The sequence below is a fragment of the Ursus maritimus genome, unplaced genomic scaffold (genome assembly GCF_017311325.1).
Source record: "Ursus maritimus isolate PB19 unplaced genomic scaffold, ASM1731132v1 scaffold_13, whole genome shotgun sequence".
NCBI classification, from domain to species: domain Eukaryota; kingdom Metazoa; phylum Chordata; class Mammalia; order Carnivora; family Ursidae; genus Ursus; species Ursus maritimus.
In genome coordinates this window covers 49,450,768-49,473,235 of record NW_024423675.1, presented here as the reverse complement: position 1 = coordinate 49,473,235, position 22,468 = coordinate 49,450,768, and the positions used below count along the sequence as shown (strand labels likewise).

At 39.8% G+C, this 22,468-nt stretch overlaps 1 protein-coding gene and 1 pseudogene across 13 annotated transcripts in view; both read left to right on the top strand.

Annotated features, from left to right (window-relative positions):
- The window catches only part of PLAGL1 (PLAG1 like zinc finger 1), a 109,397-nt gene that overhangs the window by 15,141 nt on the left and 71,788 nt on the right, over positions 1–22,468 (top strand). The gene's annotated exons all lie outside the window — the stretch shown is intronic.
- LOC121102286 overlaps positions 1–22,468 on the top strand; it is a 43,604-nt pseudogene that overhangs the window by 9,017 nt on the left and 12,119 nt on the right.

The following is a 22,468-nucleotide window of genomic DNA, read 5'->3' as shown; positions in this document are numbered from 1 at the left end:
ATCATCTTCATATAGCCTCACATAGCCTTTCCTTAGTATCACACCCAGGGAGCTAGTGAGCTATGGTCTCATCATCCCCATACAAGTTTTTGAGAATCCCATGATTGGAGCTCTACCTTCATGACCTCCGTGACCCCATCTAAACCTAATAATCTGAAGGTCCCACCCATAAACACCACAACATTTGGGGGTGAGTGCCTCAACATATGAATTTTGGGGAAACACAAACATTCAGCCCATAGCATTATGCTCCTGGCTTCCCCAGTTTCCCACATGTAAAATACATCCATTGCATCCCACCTGCACCAAAAGTCTTAACTCGAGCATCAATTCTAAGGTCCAAAGTGTCCTCTAAGTGTCCTCTAAATCAGCTATGGGTGAGATTTGTATGTTCAGCCTGAGGCAAAATTTCAACCCAACGGTAAACCTATGAAACCAAGCAAGCTCTGTGGTTCTAGCCTATGATGGTGGGACAAGCAGGAGATTGGCATCCCCATTCCAAAAGGGAGAAATAGGAAAGAAGAAGGGACAGTGAGTCTCAATCCATATCCAGGAAGGCATACTCCCTCAGACCTCAAGGTCTGAGAATAATCCTCTTTGGCAGGATGGTCTACCCTTTGGACTCACTGGGGCAATGGTTCTGACTCTGAGGGTGGGGGTTGTATCCCCACTTCTCTGGGCAGCCTCACTCACACAGCTCTGCTAGGCAGTGGTCCCACCCTTTGAAACTGAGGTGGGTGCAGCCTTGTTCCCTGGGCCCATGTACTCCCGGTCTGTGGTGGGAGTGGCAGCCCCAATTATCTCTGAATCCCCCTCAGTGTGCTTCTTCCTTTGTTTTGAAGAATAGTGCATGTTCACAACCAAATAATCTTAAGGTCCTGTAGGATCTGAGAAGTCTGAGAGCTTTCCTTCATTTTGTCCCACGGTTGTTGAAACTGGCGGTGTTCCTGCTGGAGTCACTGATTAGGTCACTAATCATGGGTCACGCCCATGCACTAATCTTATCAAATGGTCAGTCAGACACACACTAAGTGCTCTCTTCGAAACATGCTTTCTCATTTATGCAAGATGGATAAGATGAGAATTTTCCAAATATTTAAGTTCTGCTTCCTTTTTGCTTAACACTTCCTTCTTCAATTTCTCTCTTCTCACATTTTACTATAAGCTTTCAGGAGGAACCAAGCTGCTCCTTCAAAACTTTACTTAAAAATCTCTTCAGCTATCTCTTCTGGTGTCATCATCCCCTTATAAGGGCACTAATCCCATCACTGGGGCTCTACCCTCATGACCTCATCTAAACCCAAGTTATCTTCCAAAGGCCCCAGTGACAATACTGTCACACTGGGGACTAGGACTTCAATATAAGAATTTGCACGGAACATAGACACTCAGTCCATGGTACCTAATGTGCTCATCCCACTCAGATGTCTTCATCTTTTAAATGTGTAGAATCTTCTCTTTTAGAAAATTGGCCTCTGCTGCTGAGATGAGTTAAGTGCCCCAATGCTGTGTGTCCATAATAGCACGTCAGTCTTCACCTCCAAGTACCGCGCTGTATCAGAATGATCTGGCACATGTCAGTTACCCTGATAGACCGTGCCTCTCAACGACTCCCAGGGCTTAGTAACGTCCTGCTATGCAGTGGCAACCAAAGCAAGTTTGGACTGAATGAGGTAGAGGAAGTGAGGACTATATTTGACCAGACAAGAGGTTAAAACCTCTGTCAGATACAAATTAAAAGATTAAAAACTGGTTTTAAAAAGTTGCAATATGTGACAGGGAGAAGGTTGATATACAGTATAGCATATTTTAGGGAAAGCATTGTCTCCAATATGTAAAGGAGAAATGTAATGACTTAGTCACAAAAGAGCAAATATAAAGAGCTAACAAAAGGTGGAAAATGCTCAAACTCACTAGTAATCAAGATATGCAAATCAAAACGATGCCATTTTTTTTCCTAATCACTTTCTCAAATATAGAGATCTTGGGGTGGCTGACTGGTTGGCTCTGTCGGGTGGAACATGTGACTATTGATCTTGGGGTCCTTAGTTCGAGCCCCACAATGGGTGGAGAGATTACTAAAAAAAAACCAAAAAACAAAAAAATGGGGCACCTCAGTGGCTCAGTTAAGCATCTGCCTTCGGCTCAGATCATGATCTCAGGGTCCTGGGATTGAGCCCCACGTTGTGATCCAGCCCCGCATTGGGATCCCTACTCAGTAGGGAGCCTGCTTCTCCCTCTTCCTCTGCCTGCTACTCTGCCTATTTCTGTGTGCGCTCTCTTTCTCTGTCAAATAAATAAATTAAAAAACCTTAAAACAAACAAACTCTTGTGTTGCCTATAATGTGAAGCATACACACATATTGTTACCAGAAATAGACTGTAAGCCCTTTGGGAAAGCAGTTCCACAGTCCATGGTCTTATAATTTTTAGACTCTTTGGCTGGAAGATTCTACTTTTGGATATCTATCCTAAAGAAAACTTAAAATTTATTTTTTAAATTGGGCTTTTCTTCTTCTCATAGGAATATATTAAAATGGTTTTCAATTCAAAAGGCACTAAAGAATGGACAGTGGAGTTTGCCAGCTCCTCTGAACACCAGACACTAGGGATTGTGGAAAACCCTGTGTTTCTTTTCTGAGTACTTTTGTTCGTTATTCATCCAAATGCCTGTGTGTATGCGTGGGGGAGGGGAAGGGTATCATCCCTCTCCACACTCCATTTTTACACAGATGATAACACGCTATCTAGACCGGTCAGTAGTTGGCTGTTTGACTTACTAAGACCTTGGCGATTTGTTACATGTTGGTACATGAAGAGCTTCCTCTTGGTGAAGAGTAACAGTCCTTTTCTCTAGACCCTTGACAGCACAATATGTATTAAAATCTTGGAATCTTTGCCAGTGTGATAAGTGAAAAATCTCAGCACCGTTTTAATTTGCATTTCTCTTAAGATTAAAAGGAGTGTCTTTTCATAGATTTAAGAGTTATCTGCATACTCTTCACTAAATGAACTGTGTCTGTTCTACCCTTTGCTCATTTTCCTGTTGAGTTGTTCTTTTCCTTACTGATCTGTAGACGTGCTCTCTACATATAAGAAGGAAGTTAGCCCATTATCCTGAGCCCATTATCCTGAGTCCGGCACCCCCCAGTTTGTTGTCTTGTAACTGCGTATGGTGTGTTTTGCCATGCCAAAAAATGTGATTTTTGTTATATAGTTGAAATTATCGATTTTTTTTCATGGCTTTTGGAGTTCGCGTCAGATGTAGGAAGGCATTCCTGACCTCAGGAGGTAATTTTTAAGTAGACCAAACACTTTATATTTAAAGATGTTTATGGCATTCTTTGTGATTTAAAAAAAAAAACTGGTAATACAGAAGTACAATAATTGAAGAATGGTTGCTTTAATTGTGATGTTGCTATAGAGTGGGTTAGGATGCGACCTGTGTAAATAATATTTCCAGGAAGCTCCTCAGAGGCCTACAAAGGAATGTCATGGGAAGATGTTTGTTCGGATTGAGGCCAATTCAAGACTGGGTCTATTCCAGATCATCTCAATAATATAAAAAATGAAAAGGAATAAATGGAAAGCATATTAATAATTGTAATTAGATGGTGAGATTATTATTATTATTACTACTCTTTAAAATGTCTTCCAGTTCTTCCTAAACTTCTAACACAAGCCTGTGCTTTTCTAATAAGGAAAATACAACACGGATGATACATGCATCAGAGACTCTGTGCTTTGTGGGGTCCATTTGCTTTGGCTACTTGACATTCTTCACGCCCTCAGCAGCCCAGACGTAGAGCAAAGAAAACCATGGTGGTTTGTCCAGAATAGAGCTAGTTTATCCAGATTTTCTTCTTTTCTTCTATTGTCAGATATCAGGATCTTAGGGAATGTTCTCTTTTACGTATTTCGCCATTGAGAAAGTGCAGCTCAAATTACAATGGCACCCTAAAATTAGCACGGAATAGTGATTTTTTTTTTTCCATTTCTCTTTTAAATTCTTCCTCCTAATAGTGGCATGGCTTTCTTTTTAACTTAAGCCGTTTTTTTTTTTTTTCTTTTTCAGTTTCTATATCCTCCTAACCCTTGGTAGAGGCTTTTTTCCCTTAGCTCTACTGATTTATAACTTACAAACAATAAAATATAACCAATCTCACGATACAGCTCAAGTTTTGATAAATGTGTTTACCTTTGGAGCTGTCACCACAATTAAGATAAAACATTTGCATTAGGAGATGACAGAGATTCGACTTTTTTTTAAAGATTTATTTATTTATTTGAGAGAGAGTCAGGGGGTGGAGGGGCAGAGGAAGGGAGAGAATCTCCAGCAGACTGTCTGCTGAGCGAGGAGCCTTGCGGGGGCGGAGGGGCGGGGGGCGGTGTCCATCTCAGGGTCCTGAGATCGTGACCTGAGCCAAAATCAAGAGTGACACTTAACCAACTGAGTCACCCAGGTGCCCCAGAGATCCGACTTTTAAAAAATTAAAAGATCTAATATGTTTTATACTAATATATTCTGGAGCACTTATGAGAGAAACTGTTACTTTTAGAGTATTCAAAAGAGGCAAAGATGTTTCAAAAGTTAATGGCTTATACAGTAAGTGTATATAGTTAAATAATTGACTTCACAAAAGACCTGTTTTGGTTATAGCATAAAATTGTAATAAGTAAACTTGATAAATTCTTTGAGGGGCTGCAACTTCAAAGGGGCAGCATTTTGGGAGTTTTGATTTCGTTGTATTTCCTTGACCTTGTCTTTTCCTTAAAATTCTGTAAGGCACTTGTTTTTTTCTCACAAAATGAGCGATACTCTGAGGCAATTGAGAACATCCAAATCCTTTCTTTAGGATCTTATTATATGTGAGCCTGTACCCGTATTAGCTAGATTGGAGAAATTGAGATAATTAGAATGGAAATAAAATAGTTTAGCAGGCGTGATTAAGATTTCCCCAGCAAAGTGTTTCCCAGCGAGGAGATTGTTTCAAAGATCTAACCTCGTTTCGAAAGAGGAAAACTTAAACACGCACTCGCTGTGGCACAACCGTAGAATTTGCATGTACCTTTAAAGGTCCTTTTCGGTGTGACTCGGGGAGTGGGGATCAGTGCTGTCATGCTGGCTCTTGTCCTTTTATTCCCTCACATTTCAGTAGTCTATGCATCCACCCATCTGTCCATTCACTCCTTCGCCCTTGTTCCTTCCTACTATTCTTTTGTTCTGTTTTCTCTTCCTCCTTAACCTCTTTTCTGGGAATTGTGAAAGCAACAAAAAGGAGGCTTTTACTTTTAATTTCGCTTTTTCTAAATATTTAGATTTCACTTCTTAATTACTTTATACTTCAGACAAAATGTCAATACCAAGTTGATTTAATATGGTTAATTTGCACTTGAGAAGCCTAAGATGAATTGGTCCAACCTGGAAATCTTCAATTGAAAAGTTACTTTTTCAGTCTTTAGATAGAAAATTTTCCATCTGCTTGCTAGTAGTTGTAATGATTTACAGGTCATCCGTAAGATTAAATACTAGTTGATCTTTTTTTTTTTTTTTAAGATTTTATTTATTTGACAGAGACAGCGAGAGAGGGAACACAAGCAAGGGGAGTGTGAGAGGGAGAAGCAGGCTTCCTGCAGAGCAGGGGGCTCGATGCGGGGCTTGATCCCAGGACCCTGAGATCATGACCTGAGCCGAAGGAAGACGCTTAACAGCTGAGCCACCCAGGGGCCCCTAAATACTGGTTGATCTTAAGCATCATTGTGTGCTTATGGAAGTGCTCTAGAGATTAGAAATGTGTATGTACTTTAGCTTAAGATAACAGTTAAATTAGGAAACAAATCAGAGACTTGTGTATAATTGAATCATTGGAAAATCATGGATGTATGCTTTTTTTAAGATTTTATTTGAGAGAGTGAGAGAGAGAGAGCATGGGTGGGGCGGGGGTTAGGGGTGAGAGGGAGAAGCAGACTCCCCACTGAGCAGGGAGCCGGACTCGGGGCTCAATCCCTGGACCCTGGGATCCTGACCTGAGCTGAAGGCAGACACTTAACCGACTGAGCCACCAGGTACCCCTGGATGTATGCATTTCTGTAGAAATATACCATCAAGAATTTGTTAGGCCGTTTGTAAGGAAAATGTGCACAGCAACTGAGTGCCAGCTCTTTAACTTTCATAGCTTGGCTGACTATCTTAGCTAGTTGGCTGCCTGAAATTCCTTTTGGAGGTATAATAGCATCAGTCTGCTAGGGTTACCCTTACAAAATACCACATACAAGTTGGCTTAACCAACATTTATTCTCTCACAGTTCTAGAAGCTAGAAATCAAAGATCAAGGTGCCATCAGGGTTGGTGCCTGGTGAGACCTCTCTTCTTGGCTTGTAGATGGCCATTTTCTCACTGTATCCACACTTGCTCTCTTTTCTGTGGTCATGGAGACAGAGCTCCAGTGTCTCTTCTTCCTTCAAAGATACCAGTTCCATCGGATTAGGGCCCCACCCTAATAATCCCGTTTAACCCTAACATCTCCCTGAAGGTTCTATTTCCAAATATAGTTACATTTGGAGTTAAGGTTTCAATATGTGCATTTGAGTGGGAGACATCATTTAGTCCATGCAGGTAGAATAAATTATAAGTAAATCACTATAAATATGCAATGATACTACGTAGGCTAAGATTGTGTGAACTGGTTGGCATTGTACCTTTTTTTTGTCTGAATCCTAGAAAACAGTTTCATTATGCTACAGTTTAAAAAAAATCTTCTAAGATTTACTTGTATCTTTTCTCCTACTAAATTTAAGCAGTTTGAAGCCAGGGACATAATTTATTGCATAGCTTTCAAATTCTTTTGACTTTAACCTACCTTAGGTGCATTTTACATCATTGTCCAACACAAACACACACATCCTCAAAATAATTTCCCAAAAGCAAAATCTTTTTTGGAAATTGCTTTCTGATTTTTTTTTGGAGGGGAGGGGCACAGGAAGAGCGAGAATCCTAAACAGGCTCTGTGCTTAAATCCGATGTGATCTCACAACCCTGAGATCATGACATGAGTTGAAATCAAGAGTCGGATGTCCAACCAACTGAACCACCCAGATGCCCCCACATCCATATTTTTAAATTCTTTCATTAGGGAAAAAATGCTATGGGTGACCCACTATATTGGTTTTATGACCCACGAGTGGTTTATGGCTCACTATTTAGAGAACAGTGCCTTATTAGGTTTTGATTCACAGTAGCTTGCAGAGCTCCTGGCACACAGTAGGCTTTCCATAAATGTTTATCAAATATATGAATGAATGAGCTGGGTGAGTAATAAAGTGCTGGGGTGGATTGGGGAAATTCTTTAAAGGCAGATTTTGTCCATTTGTTGTCCATTACTTAGTATTCCTGTTAGCTTCTATTCATAGCAATGTTTCCAGACTGAATCCAAATCTCTTTAGGTGGAGCTCAGACCAGGATTTTTTTTTCTTTTAAATATATTTATTATTTTGGAGTATTTTTAGATTTACAAAAAAGTTGCAAAGGCAATGGAGAGTTCCTCGATACCCAGCACCCAGTTTTCCCCACTATTAACATCTTAACATTTCTATGGTATATTTGTCACAATTAATGGGCTAATAATTATATTATTATTCAGTAAACTCCATACTTTATTCAGATTTTTAGTTTTGCCTTGATGTTCTTTTCCTGCTTCAGGATCCCAACCAGGAGAGCACATTAAATTCAGTCCTCATGTCTCTTTAGGGACCTGTTGGCAGTGACAATATCTCATTTTCCTTTTTTTGATGATCTTGACAGTTTTCAGAAGTACTGATCAGGTATTTTGTGGAAAGTCCCTTACTCTGAGTTTGTTTGATGGTTTTTCGTATGATTAACAGGGGTTTGGGGGATGAAGACCATAGAGGTGAGGGAATAGAGTCTATGCTATGAATATGACTTGTCACTGTCGATGTTTACCTTGATCCCCTGGCTGAGGTGACGTTTGTCAGCTTACTCCCCTACAGTGTTGCCATTTATTCCCTTTTCCATACTGTATACTCTGGAAGGAAGTCACTGGGTGCAGCCAACTACCTAGGGAGGGAGGAGTTATGCTCCACTTCCTTGAAGGCAGGGGATCTACATACGTTATTTGGAATTCTCCCACATGGGATTTGTCAGCACTGATCTAAAGGAGCATTTCTTTTGTACCTTGGCTTGTAATTCAGTACTACATGAATTATTATTATTGTTATTATTTTTGCTCAAATTATTCTAGTTTTGGTCATGGGGAACTCTTTTAGGTTGGCTCCTATGTCTCTTTGACCTACTACCATTACCATTCTGTTTTTGAGCACTTTGTTGCTTTCTGGCATTATAGGATGCTGTAGGTTCATCTTGTGTATTCCCTGCCCCAGCCCTAGAACTGGCCCATTTTTCCAAGGGGGCTGATTCCTTTCATTGGAGAATTGTATTCGAGACAAAGATGCGAGTGTTGGGTGTTACTGTATCTAGGTCTTCTCAACAGAAGTAGGAAATGCTAACCTGTGGATCACACCTACCTGGAGCTATTGCCGTAACCACCTGTGTCTTTATTAAGGTAAACATGAGTTCATAATGTTATCTCTGACTCTAATCCAGCACTACCTGTCTTATTCTAGCCTTCCCCTCTCTTCTCTGTAACCTCCCTCTCCAACAGTGAGAAAATCCTCGCTTCCATTATCATCATCTGTTTACTAATTTTTCATTCCCAGTATGCACGTACAGTGGTTTCAGTAACTGTTAACTTGTACCCCCATGGGAAACAACTTTACCAACTGGAGTTCAGTGCTTATGTACAGTTTCTTTTATCTTTAGTCATTTCTAAAGTTACTTAGGTCAACACCTTTTTTTTTTTTCTCTGACTCCCTTCAGTGAGTTTATACATTAGTAATACAGTTAGACTCTTCTGTCACAGTCTGCATTCATGACCTCCCGGCTGATTTAAAAAAAAAAGTTTGCATACAATAAGGTTTACTTTTCATGCCGTCTAATTCTATGGGTTTTGTCAAATGCATAGTGTTATTTATCCACCACTACATTACCATCCAGAATTGCGTCACTGTCCTTAACAACAACAACTATGCTTCACCAAGAATAGTTGGTGTTCTTCCCTCCCAAAACTTCTGGTGAGTTTAATCTGCTTTTCATCTCTACAGTGTCCCCTTTTCCAAAGTGTTAGGTGAATGGAATCATTTGGTATGTAGTCTATTGAAACTAGATCCTTTTATTTAACAATATGCATTTAAGATTCTTCCATGTTGTTGCATGAATTAGTAGCTCATTCCTTTTGATTGCTGAAGACTATTTTATAGTATGGTTGTATCCTAGCTTGTTTATCCATTCATTTGAAGGACATCTTCATTGCTCCCAGTTTTTGGCAATTATGACTAATGCTGCTATAAACATTTATGTGCAGATTTTTGTGTAGACCTAAGTTTTCCAATCAGTTGAGTAAATACCAAGGAGAGCAATGGCTGGATGGTATGGTTTGTTTATGTTTAGCTTTGTAATAAACTGTCAATCTGTCTTCCAAAGTAGCTGTGCCATTTTGTATCCCCACAAACAATGATGGATTGTTGCCCTGCATGCTTGCTAGCATTTGGTATTGTCAGATTTTTGGATTTTAGCCATTCTTATAAATGTGTAGTGATATCTTGTCTTAATTTGCATTTCACTAACGATAAACAATGTTGAGCATCTTTTCATATGCGTATATGCCATCTGTATCTCCTTTGGTAAGTGGTCAGTTTTGGTCTTTTGCCCATTTTTTAATTGGTTTTGTTGTTGTTGTTGTTTTAAGTACCTTTGTATATCCCAATATCTTTGTATATCCAAATATGTTAGATTTGTGGCTTGCAAATATTTTCTCCCAGTCTGTGGCTTGCCCTTGGCCTGTGGGCTTTGAAAGTTCTTTGGGTAACTCTGAACCTCTGGCTCAAAGACCCAGATCTGATTGAGATAGGAGCATTGGATCATCTCTTCTGCAGCTACCTTCTCCTCTTGCTTTCCATTTCTTACCAGTCAGCCTCTCTGGGTTTTGATCTCCTCTTCTGTAAAATGAAGAACATTAAGTTACCTTCCAGGGAGCAGGTATCTTTCAGTGTTCAGTTCTATGATTCCATGACCACCTGACCTTTTGAAACTCTCCTGGAATGTTACCAATATACAGTTAGATCTCCTTACTTTTCTAATTGCTTTCACAAAGCAAAAGAACTGCACGATCCAGACATTGAGAGTCTTTAATTTCTTTGTGGAATTTTATTACTCCCACTGTCTAAAAGCTCAACTGTTATGATGGCGTGCCAGAATGAAATAAATCTGTCAGTGCTTTAAAATGACAGTAGGACAAAAATCTACTGGATCGTATCTCAGAGGTACTGCTCACAAAAATGACTTCCATGTTTACCATGTATTACAAATTTTGTACATTTGTAGGCAGGTGGGAGAACAATGGCAGTGCAGAATTTCTCTGTACCCTTCCTCTGTGCGATTATTCCATTATGAAAGAGCAAACAAACCCCATTTTCTGTGAAAGTTTGTTTTTCCTGCAAAAATGTCCCCTAAAGGACGGAACAGGAAACTACAACAAAGACTCACAAAGATTAGGGGTACAGTATCTTGAAGGTGTGTCTAGATGGAACAAACTTAGAAAAGACATTAATAAACCTTTGTAACAAAAAGTAGAGTAATAATTGCTAAGCTTTCCTAACAAATTAGAACTTGTAGGGGCTCTTAACCCCATCCCATGGTGTTATTAAATACGGAATATGAAGTCCTTTTTACTTCAATTTTAGCATCCTGCACTACGGACTCACTCAGATCTCATAGAATGCCCTGTTACCATTTTGGTTTCTTTTTTGGTCATGTGCCATTATGCCCATGTTGTCTTATTTTAATGATTTTGTGGGAGTAGCGCAGCACAGGCTCTGGAATCAGAATTTTAAATCTTATTACTTATTAGCCGAGAAATTTTTTGGCAAGTTCCTTACCCTCCCTAAATTTTCTTTCCTCATGTGTACTGTGTAGGTAATAATAGTACCTGCTTGGATTGCTATGTCAAAGAAACTAATGAAACATAAAGGTGCTTAGTGTAGTACCTGGTGTATATTTGTGGCTGCTACTACTACTGGTTTAGATGAGGTCATCTAGGTGTTAATGTTTCAAGTGACCAGACTAGAGGGCCAAGGACATTTCAAGAGCCCATGAAAGAGAATGTTGTTGAAATTCCTTGGCAAAATAGTCCTGGTAAAGACTCCTACCCTCTCTAGGAGGCTTAGAAAGAATGGTCAGAGTAGTAAGAAAGAACCTCAAAGAGGAGGGCGCCATTGACACTGGGAGAGAGGGTCCTTCCAAGCAGGAAGGGATGGGCAATAACACCAGATGCTGCAGAGAGATTCCAGATGATGGACTCTCTGTTGGCTTTCCAATTTCAGAAAGGCATTGGTAGAGTAGCGAGGGAGACAGAGGAGAGCTGACAACTGGGGACCCAAGTCTAAGGCATGAATGATGCCGAAGAAGTAGACCAAGCAGAGGTTACTCTCAAGAAACTTTATGGAGGGAACCAGAACTATTAAGTATAGTTAGAGGAGATCTGGGGCTTGGGTTTCATATTTTTTCAAGTTGGGAGGAACTTTAATATGTTTGTTTACAAAGGAGAAAGAGCCAGTGGAGAGTTAAAGATGGGCTTTGGATATTGATGACAGAAGTTTTTTTTTGAAGCATTTGGAGGGCATAAGAATTCACATGGGGGAATTAGCTGTGGACAAAACAAGGGGCAGGATGGATGATAAAGGCCAGCTCGTACGTGGCGGGAAAGAGAGGAAGTTAGGAGTTTGTTCTTGATAATCTCAGCTTTCCAGGAAGCAGGAAGATGATGAGGGTGTTTGAGATGTTTTGAAGAGAGGGATAAAGGTTTCAAAAAATCTATCCAGCAAATGGGCGGCAAGCCAAATAAGCAATATTGGGCATAGCTCAGTCTTCAATCATATCTTCATCTATGGGAGTTTTCCAGCAGTTCTCAACAGCCTGACTATGGGAGCATCCATAGATGGTTGGACATGAGCTGGAATGTTTTATAAATTTTTTTGTGGTTTTGAAGCTTTTCAAAATACAAAGTTAAAAGAATAAACTATCTTATACACTTAAAGTAGATTTACCAATTATTAATATTTACACATTTGCTTTATCATTTTTATGTATGTAATACTTCTGTTGTTGAGCCATTGGAATGTAAGTTAGACTTTGTTTAACCTTAGGTATTTCAACATTTATCTCCTAGAAACTATGACATTCTTCTATATAACAACAGTACAATTATGACTCAAGGACATCAGGACAATACTATTGAATGTCTAGTTCATATTCAGGTTTCTCCAATTATTGTCTCATTTTTTAAAAGATTTTTAAGTAATCTCCACACCCAGTGTGGGGCTCAAACTCACAACCCTGAGATTAAGAGTTACATGCTCTACTGACTGAGCCAGCCAGACACCTCTCAATATATTTATAGCTTAAAAAAACAAAACAAAACAAAAAAACCACTCCAGGATTCATTAGGCATTGCGTTCAGTGGAATTCTAAATCTCCTTTAATTTGAAATAATTTTTTAGCTTCATCCTTCATAACATTGATGTTTTTGAAACCTGCAGTCTGGTTGTTTTTTCAATGTCCCTTAATTTTTGGTTTGTTTCCTTATGTAGCAGGAATACTACATATGTGATGTTGTGTCCTATCTACACATTGCATCAAGAAACGTAGGTCAGTTTACCCCATTACTGGTGATACTGACTTTCATCACTTGGTTAAGGTGGTATTTTCTAGGTTTCTTTGCTGTCAAGTTATGGTTCCCCCCCCTTTTTTTTTAAAGGTTTTATTTATTTAATAGAGAGAGACAGCCAGCGAGAGAGGGAACACAAGCAGGGGGAGTGAGAGAGGAAGAAGCAGGCTCCTAGCGGAGAAGCCTGATCTGGGGCTCGATCCCAGAATGCCGGGATCACGCCCCGAGCCAAAGGCAGACGCTTAACGACTGCGCCACCCAGGCTCCCCTTCCCCCTTTTTAATAAGAAATTTGTGGGGGGATAGATGCTTGGGAATTACATAGACTGTGAATATCCTATTCCTCTCCAATTTTCACCCAGTGGTGGTAGCATCCATTGAAGAAGACCATGGAGAGAGAATGAATTGTACAGTCTGGGCTGGCTAGGGAGGAAACTGAAACCAGAGAAGGCTGCACACATGTGTGGTGTGTGTGTGTGTGTGTGTGTGTGTGTGTGTGTGTGTGTGTTGCTGCAGAGTAAATATGCCAGGAGCACAGAGTGAGAGACCCAAAAGGATCGGAAGTTGTAGTCAGAAGTGGGGATGCTGGGGGCGCCTGGGTGGCACAGCGGTTAAGCGTCTGCCTTCAGCTCGGGGCGTGATCCCGGCGTTATGGGATCGAGCCCCACATCGGGCTCCTCCGCTGGGAGCCTGCTTCTTCCTCTCCCACTCCCCCTGCTTGTGTTCCCTCTCTCGCTGGCTGTCTCTATCTCTGTCGAATAAATAAATAAAATCTTTAAAAAAAAAAAGTGGGGATGCTGGAGTTCAAAATTTTTTCAGGTGGAGCTGTTCTAGGCTGTTGAGGGTCTAGGAGGTTGCCACGGGTTCAGAAGATAGCTTGAGTGGAGAGGTTTTTTTTTCATTAGGAGGAAGCAAAGGAATTCTAAGACCAAAGTATTGTATAAATCTGCTACGTAGATGTTGAACTGGCCCAGGAGGATGGGGCAACTAGAGGAGAAGTTATATGAGCCAAGGGCCAAAGCTCTCCATTGTTCAAGATCTATAGTGAGTCAGTCCAAGGATGATGGTGATGGGGCTGGGAAGAGAGTGGAGGAGCCAGATGTCCTGGGCCAAAAGAAGATGTTTTAATGTGTGAGTAAAAGAGCAATGATGTGGCAGTGGGGATGGGGGTGAGCATCATGCTGTCTTTAACCTCTGCAGTGTGGAGTGGCCTTCGGCAGTTATACCTCCTCTAACCAAAAAGCCCTTGGTGTGGGCTATCTTTGAGGAGAGCCAAACCTTTGAGTAAAGGTGGAGAGGTGGAGAGAGCTTTGCAGAGAAGAAGGGAGAAGCGTGATCTTGCTACTGGGGAGAGGATCAGAGGGCACAAGAGAAAGGGCAGCAGGACAGACAGCCATAGGAATAGAGAGTAAGAGGAGGCAGGGAAGCCCAGGGGAATCTGAGAGGAGATTACCTTGCAGGATAATTGAGGATTGGAGGGCAAAGGATGAAAAGAAAAAAAGAGATGGGGGGTTTGAGCTGAGGTCAGGATTGTGCCTGGACCTCTAGGGCATATGTCAGCCCTTTTTCTGTAAAGGGCTGGCAAGCAAATATTCTCAGCCTTGTGGGCCACGCAGATGACTGCCGTGGGAGCATGAAAGCAGCCGTTGATAATATGTAGATGAATGACGGTGACCGTGTTCCAATAAAACTTTAAGGTCACTGAAATTTAATTTCATATAATATTCACATGTCACCGAATATTCTTATTCTGATTTTTTTTTCTCTCCCAAACATCTAAAAAATGTAAAACCTTTAGCCCACAGGCTGTACAAAAGGAGACCTAAAGACGACGTTTGGCCTGCAGGCCGCACAGAAGGAGACAAAAAGACTACATGAGGCCCGTAGGCTGTAGTTTGCTAACCCCTTCTCTAGGGTAAAGGTATAGGAATTTGTGTTAAAGCCAGGACTTAAGAGTCACTAGGGACATTTTGGGAGGGGAAGTAAAATATATCTTCTGATAATCACGAGTAAAGTGGTGAAGTCTGTGGACCAAGAGTTCAGGCTATCAGACTGCTAAACAAAAAGGAAAGGGAAATTTAAGATGAACACTAAAGAATATGATGAAGCAGTTAGGCACTTACTGCAAAGTTCATTGTTTTTTTAATTCTTGAAATGCATTTTAAAAATGTGTATAAAAAGCATATGGCAGATTTAGAGCCAAATAATGTACGGTGCCCTAGTTCAGTTTTCAGATCATCAGTATTTCTTCTGCTATAATCCTCTTACCTTATGGATCACATCTTTCTCAGTTCAGTTTATCCAGATAACAGCTCTGGTTTCCTCTGGGGTGGGGGAAGTGGGGTTGCCAGACTACCCAGGGTACAAGAAGGGACCTGGTCACCTAATTGCCCTGTACGCAAAATAAAGGCTTGCAACCAACACTTCACTCCTTGCTCTCTAGTACCGCTGAGTGTCCAGCCGCTCCGGGGGTACTTCTCCACTCTGAAGCCAGTTACCACTCCTGCATTTGCTTTTTGTCTTTTAAAATCTATTGAACTCTTTCAGCTGTGGCTCCTATCTCTCTCTGCTGTCCTTGTTTTGGCAGAGCTCTGGGAGGGAGAAGATAAACAGGTATCATCAGCCTGCCGTATCCTTTTACTTTAAAATGAGTGGCTGGGGGGCGCCTGGGTGGCACAGCGGTTAAGCGTCTGCCTTCGGCTCAGGGCGTGATCCCAGCGTTCCGGGATTGAGCCCCACATCAGGCTCCTCTGCTAGGAGCCTGCTTCTTCCTCTCCCACTCCCCCTGCTTGTGTTCCCTCTCTCGCTGGCTGTCTCTCTGTCAAATAAATAAATAATCTTAAAAAAAAAATAAAAATAAAATAAAATGAGTGGCTGGTACTCCTAAATTATAAAAGCCTTCACCACCTCCCCTCTTCCTTGTACCTTCTTGCCTATTGCTGTCAAATTTTAATTTTAATTTAAATTTTAATTATAGTCAGGGAAAAAATAGGTATCAGTATTTGGCATTTGTATACTACTTTTATTTTTTTCACTCCAAAGGTCAGCGCTTGGTCATTGTCAACTTGGTTTTTTTCGTGCCATATGAAACAGGGATGAAAATCCATGCCATTGATTATATGTTAAATCACTTCTGACTGGTTCTGGTTGCTTATTAATAAAAGGTGAATGGGTCCCCCCCATCTTTAATTGTGCTATTTACATTTCAAGCTAGACACTAGACACTGAATTTTCCTATTTAAAAATTGGAAATTTTTCTCCAGACTTCATATAATTTGAATTATATCCGTATATTTTATTATAAAAATAAGAAACACCTAGCTGCTTAAATCAATGAACCTTCACTCGCTTCTTTGGAAGCCACAAGCCGCCATGTTCTCTTGTCTCTCATTCTCTTGATCCTTGCTTTTGGCAGAAGAACATGATTATTCTGTGCACTTTCCAAAATGCATGTAACAGGAAAACTTAACCACGTAATGTAAAAAATGTCAGTAGGGGAACTACATATACTCAAACATTGCCTTGTGAGTTTACTATGTTCACCAAATGTCAGTCAGTTGAAAATAGAAGTGGACATTAGTCAGTTTTACTTTGGGAAAAATAATGTTCTCATGGGAGGCCTGTTTGAGGAAGTGATACCTGGATAGAGAAGTCATTGCGAATAGTGACAAGTGTAGGGAAGGGAGGAAAGCCCTGTGAGCCAAGGATTACAGTCTCTAAAAAAGGGACTTTAGGGAGCCCGAGTGGCTTGGTTGGTTGAGTATCCAACTCTTGATTTCAGCTCAGGTCATGATCTCAGGGTTGTGGGATCTGCATGGGGCTGTGCTCTGAGCATGGAGCCTGCTTAATAGTTCTCTCTCCCTCTCGTTCTGCCCCTCCCCTCCCCCCCACTTGTGCGTGTTTTCTCTCTCTCTCTTTCCAAACAAACAAAAATGTGGGGAGGGGATTGAGATTGGAGATTGAGGGAAGGCCAGCATAAGGCCAGTGACAGATATAGTTTGGCCAGAATCCATGGGCCTCAAAAGAACTAAATGTTTATTTAGGTTTTAAGGTGTTACTTTTATTTTGGTTAGAGAAAATGAAATCTAAACACTTACTGAATATTTGTTGAGTTGAATTCACTGGAAGATTTTTTCAAGTTGTATGGTTTAAGTCTGTTAAGCAGAATGTCAACTGTATAATGTGATTGCTTCCTTTGGCTGCTTGTCTCGAGAAAGAACACTGGATTAAGAGCCCGAGGGAAGACGCGGATGGGAGGTTTGTCTCTGCCACTTAAACCCTCACAGGTGAGAAAATGAACTGATGATGTACAAGGGAGTGCTGACAAAAGAGTTAACAAAAAAGCAGAAGGTAGATACGAATTCAGACCACAGTAGATGAAGATAAAAACAGTCTCATAATTTCTTTCTCCCCATTTCACTCAAGTAAGAATAGAAACATTTTAATGAACTTCATTGAGATTTAGTTTACATATAACAGAACGTACCTATTAGAAGTGTAGTATTCGGTGAAGTAGGACAAATATACCCATGTAATCATCTCAGTGATCGAGATACAGAACATTTCCATTACCCCACAGAGTTCCCTCATGCCCCATGTCCATCCACCCCAGGAAACAACTGATCTGCTTGTTACTCTAGATTAGTTTTCCCCCCCTAAAGTTTCCTATAAATGGAATCCTAGAACGGGTCTTCTTTTATGTATGGCTTCTTTTACTCAGCATAATGTTTTTTAGTTTCATCTATGGGATCATCAGTTTGCTCATTTTCTTACAATTTGTTTCCAGATTGGGGCTAATAGGAATCTTGGTGTATAAGTTTTTGTATAGATAAGCTATTATCTCTCTGTGATAAATACGAATGGGACTGCTGGGTATATAGTATAGTAAGTATATGTTTATTGTTATAAGAAACTTTTAAACAGTTTTTCAGAGTGGTTGTACTGTTTTATATTCCCACCCTCAATGTATGAGAGTTCTAGATTTCCTGTCTCGTTGAGAACACTTAGTATTGTCAGTCTGTTAAATTTTAGCCATTCCAGTGGATATGTAGAGATATTTCATTTTGATTTTAATTTGTACTAGTCCTTGGGGAAATGACATCAAGAGTCATTCGTGTACTTATTGGTCAATCAAGTATCTTATTTGGTGAAGTATCTTTTCAAGTCTTTGCCCATTTTTATGGCATTGTTTATTGTATTATTGAGTTGTATGCATTCTTTAAATATTCTGATACAAATCCTATGTCAAATATATGTATTATGAATACTTTCCTCTGGTATGTGGCTTGGCTTTTCAATTCCTTAATCATTTCTCTTGAAGAACAGAAGATTTTATTTTTGGTAAAATCCAGTTAAAAAGGTATTCTTCCATTGTGGTTGCTTTTTGTGTCCTACCCAAGCAGTGTTTGCTATTCCCAGGTTTTCTTCTAGAACAGTGTCGTCAAAACTGTTATGTGAGCCACACATATAACTTTAAGTAGCCACATTAAAAAAGTAAAAAAGAAAACAGTTGAACTTAATTTCAATCATATGTTCTATTTAAACCAATATGTCCAAAATATTATTTCAACAGGTAATCAATATAAAAATAAGATATTTTACATTCTCTTTTTATCCTAAGTCTTCAAAAGCTAGACTATAGTTTATGCTTATAGCACAGTTCAGTTTGGACTAGTCACGTTTTAAGTGTTCAATAGCATGGCTGGTGGATGCTTTATTGCATAGGGCAGTTTTTAAAGTTTATAGTTCTTGTTTTTTATTTAGATCTGTGTTCTAATTTGATTTGATTTTTGTATATGATGTGAAGTGTAAGGGTTTTTTCCTCCATACAGATAACCAGTTCTCACATCATTTATCTTTCTCCTGTTGTACGTTTGTCTAAAATCAATAGATCATATATGGATCTATTTCTGGACTCCATATACTGTTCATGCCAGTACCGTTCTGATTTGATTATTATAGCTTTATAAGGCTTAAAATCAGGTAGTGTAATTCTTCCAACTTTGTTCCTCTTTTCCCTTTTTACTATTCTAGCTTCTTTGCATTTCCATATGAAGTTTAGATTCAGTTTGTCAATTTCCACAGCAAAGCTGACTGGGATTTTGTCCATTATAGACAGTTGAAAGGTGGACCCCCCCAAAAGATATGCCCATGCCTTAATCCTGAAAACTAAGAATGTTACTTCATTTGCGGGGGGGAGGAAGGGGGCTTGTAGATGTAATTAAATTAAGAATTTTGTGATGAGATCACCCCAAGTGATTCAGGTGCATCCTAAATCCAGTGGCAAGTATTTGGTAAGATAGACACACAGAAGAGCAAACGCACCACATGCAGAGGAGAGGGCAATGTGACAACAGAGCCAGAGGTTGGAGTGATGTGGCCAGAAGCCAAGGAAGCCAAGGAAACCAGAGAATGCCAGCAGTATCCTAACGCTGGAAGAGGCAAGGAAGGGTTCTCCTCTAGAACCACTAGAGGGAGTGAAGCCCCGCTGACACTTGATTTTGGCCTTCAGGCCTCCAGGACTGTGAGAGAATACACTTCTTGTTGTAGCCACAAACTTGTGGTAATTTATTGCAGCAGCTATAGGAAACAAATATGTCCATTATCAGGCTGAGGAAGTTTCTTTTCTATCCTAGTTATTTTTTTCTTTCAAGAATGGGTGTTGGATTTCGTCAAATGCCTTTTCTGCATCAATTGAAAATATTTTCTTTCTTGCTATTTTGTTAATGTTGTCATAATCTATATAAACACTCTGCTCACATGGTATTGATTTTAGCCCTGCCATAACTGTTACCCTTAGTAACATCTGTTCCTGAAAGTGCTGGGTCCTGACATGTTGTATCAAATTGTAAATATGTCAGCATGAATCTTCTTGCTTTATGTTTGCTAAAGACATTTTAAGAAGTCATTGAAGAGTCTGTAGAATAAACCTGTATCTCAAAATGCTTAGAAGAATAAAACAGAGATCATGGAACTTAGCTGGGTGGTTCTCTATAACTGGGACCACACTCATAACCCTTGGGTCCAGTTTGGCCTTGAGACATACTTTTTTTTTTCCTTCCTTTCTTCCTTTTTTTTTTTTTAAGATTTTATTTATTTATTTATTTATTTATTTATTTATTTATTTATTTGACAGAGAGAGAGCGCGCACGCGAGTGCACAAGCAGGGGGAGCAGCAGGCAGAGGGAGGAGCAGAATTCCTTGCTAAGCAGGGAGCCTGATGCGGGGCTCGATCCTAGGACCCTGGGATCATGACCTGAGCCAAAGGCAGATGCTTAACTGACTGAGTCACTCAGGCGCCCTGAGAGATATCTCATTTGGTCTTTGTACTGTTTCCAAAATTGGGAAATTTTATATTAAAACACTAAATATTGTGCTTGTCCTGAATTATACAGATTTGGCAACAGCGCCCTGAATTCTAACATGGCAGCCGTCGGCCTGATGTACAGCATCTGCCCCTTACACAAAGAATGCTGTTTTCATTCTACTTCAATCCCACTCCTCATTGTTTTAAACTTCATAGAGGTTTGAGTTTGCAATCTCTGCCCCAGAACCTTTGTTGGGGCACATCGTAATGCAAAGGCACGTGTCATCGAGGGAAGGTTTAGGGAAAAGGAGGGTATTACAGTTACCAAGTCAACATACAGATCTTCAAAGAAGTTTGTGGAATGACTTAAAGATAAAAAAGGACTTTCATATAATTCATTACCAATGAGAGAAGCACTCTGATCAACTGACTTTTGGATAAATATGGCACAAAGGAACACTAAAAGAAATCTAAATTAAAACCCTAAACCACACGAAGAAAATAAAACAACTCACCTGCTACAACCAAAAAAAAAAAAAGTACTGTACAGCCTTATAATGTAACCTGTGAGAAGGGATGGCAAAGCAAAGATGCCAAAGATTCTGTTAATTTGTTGTGTATCTACAACCTTCTACCCCCCCTGCAAGATGTATGAGGAAAAAGATGATCAGACCAAATTTTGAGAATTTTCGCAAACGTCCTCCAATTGGGAAAGAAGTCAACGGCATCCTTGTAAAACATCAAGGAATCTTTATGTATCACTGTTGGATTTTGCCAGAAGCAGGAAAGCTTGCCACCTTCTGGGGCACTATGTTAAACTGGGCAAATGAACCAAAGTTCACAGGTATGGGATACCCCTTGGCTGGCTTGAAGGAGGGCTGCTGATGATTTAAAGGGATTTCAGAAGTGAAGGCTGACTTTCTCCAGTAAGTTCTACCCCGTTTCAAGTTGAGTTCCACAGTCCCCCATCACCCCTCCTCTCATCCTAAAACCCTCAGGTCACAGAAAAGTAGATAGCAACAACACTCAGTCCTAAAACTGAAGCTCAGGATAGGGAAGATGGACACATCTTAGGTGAAGAGGAAAGTGTACCAGGAATTCACTCGCAGCATATTAGTGCAAATATAAGGTCTGGTATTAACTTTTAAGGATAAACAAGATAAAAGATAGGACAGCTGTTATGCAAACATGCTGTATAACATGGGAGTGGGAAGCAAGGAAAATAGCATGTAGAAGGCAGACAAAAAATCAATAGAAGTAAACCAATGAACAGAAATTTGTATTCCTTGTATGTGGTTCATGCTACAGGAAAAAGAAAAAAAAAAAGGAATACGGATTACTCAAAACAGCTCAAGGACAATATAAGACGAGAATGTGATGAAAAAGGAAATTGCATAGCTAAGAAAATTGAGGTTCAAAACAACATGATTTTAAAATTCAGTAAACTAGAAAAATGGACAGAATATTTTGAGTACACATCTCAAGAAGTTGGATGTGGAAGGACAGAAATCAAGTATAAGGAAACTGGTGACTCTGAAGTAAAAAACCCAATCGATGAAAGATAAACTTACTCGGATGTATAATATGAATGGGGTTCTACACTAAGAAAAGGAGAATGGAATCCATAAACTGAAAGATCAAACTATATGGGGGGGGGTGTCTTACATTGACAGAGACATAGCCCAGATAAGGCTCTAAATAGTTTTAACGATTAAAAAAAAAAAAAATTCTTTTAGGCATTCAAGTAGAAAAATCAAATCCCCTCCCAGGGAAAAATCACATAGGATTCAGATCTGTGCGCAAAATCTGATGTCAAAAATCAATGAAGCAATTGCCTTTTTGTTCTGTTAGGTTTTGAAGAAAGGTGTGAATCCAAAATATTTGCCCTGTTCAGTTTTTATTTATGCGTAGAGCTAAAAAGCAGATAAAGCATTAAGGTGCTCACTGAACCCTCCTTAAGAAAACTACTTGAAAAAGAGAACAGGCCCTTAAATAAAAATAAAGACTTTAGGAATGAATACGTTATGATGAATACTGAATTCATTTAAATACAGAAGTAAGAGCGAACATCTGGGAGAATAAGGTGGGAGAGCTCTTGTAAATGTTCTAAGTGCTAGTAAGTCAAAAGTAATATAAGCAGTGGAAATTGGAAGATTGCGGTGAAGGTGGGTGGAATTGTAAAATGCTATTAACCTCGTATTTCGGAGCTATGAGACTTTCTGAAATATGTAGTGAATTCTTCATGCCTTTCATTTTACTTAACGTTTATAGGCCTCTTTTAGGAATGTATATCTCGTAGGGAAGAAAGCAACCACTGGTCGCTTCAGTTTCTTTTTCTTAAATTCAAATAATATTGAAAAATGTTT